Source organism: Meleagris gallopavo, chromosome 2, assembly GCF_000146605.3.
Source record: "Meleagris gallopavo isolate NT-WF06-2002-E0010 breed Aviagen turkey brand Nicholas breeding stock chromosome 2, Turkey_5.1, whole genome shotgun sequence".
Classification (NCBI taxonomy): Eukaryota; Metazoa; Chordata; class Aves; order Galliformes; family Phasianidae; genus Meleagris; species Meleagris gallopavo.
The window spans coordinates 70,194,632-70,197,145 of NC_015012.2; positions in this window are offsets into that span (position 1 = coordinate 70,194,632).

Consider the following 2,514-nt stretch of genomic DNA (forward strand, 5'->3'; position numbering starts at 1 on the left):
AAAAAACCAACAACCAACTCATTTTTAGAGACAAAATGAGAGCATTTTATGGGTAGTTCATCATCCAGCAGCAGTGTAGAATCATTTATGGATTTATTTCACTTTTCAGACAATCTTCCCAAATTTCTGTTTGGTGAGCGCAATGGTGAGGAAACGAGGAGGGATGATGATTCCATTTTTTTCTTACATGCCAGAGGGTTTAAATATGTTGTATTTAAAAATGATCACAATATAAAAAAGTGTCATACTGATCTTCCTGTGACAAAAGAACAAATTAACAATCATAGAACCATGGAGGTTGGAAGGGACCTCAAGAGATCAAGTCCAACCTCCCTGCTAAAGCAGGTACCCAACAATAGGTCTCCATAGAAGAAGAATCCATAACCTCTCTGGGCAAGCTGTTTCAGTGCTCTGTCACCTTTACTGACAAGACATTCTTCCACATGTTAGTACAGAAGTTCCTATGTGCAAGTTCTAGGCCATTGCTCCTTGTCTTATTGTTACACATTGCCAAGAACAGCCTGGCCTCATCCATTTGCCTCCACTTCCCTTTAAATTTTTATAAACATTTACTAGATCCCCTCTCAGTCTTCTTTTCCTCAGGCTAAACAGACGGAAGTTACTCAGCCTTTCTTCATATGAGAGGTGCTCCAGTCCCTTTATCAGCTTTGCAGCCCTCTGCTGGACTCCTTCCAGGAGATCCATCTTTTTCGAAACTGGGGAGTTCAGTAATAATAACACACTGTGTTTTTTCTCCAGTAGTCTTTCACAAAAACAAATTCTAAAAATATGAGAAAAGGGAAGAGCTGGAATCTTGTGTTTTATGGCCCAATCTTATTTTATCAGATTTAATTCAATTATACAGAGTTATTTACTTCATGTTTGGGCATGGCATGTCTGAAAATGAGGCATCTCATGGAATCATAGAATCATAGAATTACAAGGTTGGAAACGACCTAGATCATCTAGTCCAACCGTCTTCTCATTACCACTGCTACCACAGCCTACTAAACCATATCTCACGGCTCCTTATCCAGACGCCTCTTGAACACTGCCAGGGACGGCAGCTCCACCACCTCTCTGGGCAGCCATTCCAGTGCCTGATCATTCTCTGAGAGGAAAAGGTTTTCCTCATGTCCAACCTAAACCTCCTCTGGTACAACTTGCAGCCATTTCCCCAGGTCCTGTTCATTGCTGGGAGAAGAGGCCAAACCCTTCTTCACCACAACCTCCCTTCAGGAAGTTGTAGAGTGCAATGACGTCTCCCCTGAGCCTCCTATTCTACAGACTAAACAATCTCAGCTCTCTCAGCTACTCCTCATAGGACTTGTGCTCCAGATCCCTCACCAGTTTCGTTGCCCTTCTCTGGACACGCTCCAGGGCCTCAACATCTTTCCTGTAGTGAGGGGCCCTAAACTGAACACAATACTCAAGGTGCGGCCTCACCAGTGCTGAGTAGAGGGGGATAATCATCTCCTTGCTCCTGCTGGCCACACTATTTCTGATGCAGGCCAGGATGCCATTGGCCCTCTTGGCCACCTGGGCACACTGTCAGCTCATGTTGTGCCAGCTCATGTTCATCTGAAGGAGATAAGATCTGTTAGGATGATGCAAGTGGAGTTAAGGACGTATGGGACTTCAACTGGTTTCTGAGTCTTCATTTGATTAGGGTACACTATTTTTGATATCATATTTTATACAAGCCCCATGCAGGCACAATAAAAAAGCCAGACATCAGTATCTATGAAATAACCCAAATTGCTTTTCTTTACTTTTTTTCTTAATCAATATTTTTAAAGTCAGTTAACAACTAATAAACAAAACATTAATCATTCAAAAAACATACAGTATGGTGTCTTTGAAATGTTCAAGCTCCATACTCCACTAAAATACGGAAAGACTTATGATCTGTTTCTCAAAATTTGTCATTATTTGGGCTGAACGTAGTTCAGTTTTAAACTTAGCAGCCCACAAGTAATTCATGTTGTGATCTAAAGTTAAGAATAATTGCCTGAATTTGTCTAAAAAAAAAAAATTGTAAGATTACTTGTTCCAGGTTAGCCAGCTGGGGACAGAGCTCACTAACATTTCCTAAATCTTGAAATCATTAGCCAAAGTAAATTGCCAAAAGCAATACACAGAATCTTAGGAAACGCAGGAAGGGAACATCTGAAAGACGCAATTTGTTTCGAACATGAACAGCACATCTAAAAAGTTTCTCTGAGATATGACTTATCCCATCATTAAGTTCCTGCAATGTCTTTTTTTAGTTTTGTTGAATCAGTATTTTCCAAGAGTAAAACATTATGTTTGAAGATTCTTACCCATATGAGATCAGAAGTAAAATTTATAACCCATGGAATAGATGCCAGACCATGTAAGTATTTTATTATATGACTGTGATATACATTAATATAAATATCATATATAACGTATGACAATCAAATACAAGACAAACAGGGGAAGTTAGTAAGACAATTCTTGTTTTAATGTCTGATGTGTCCAAAAAAAAAA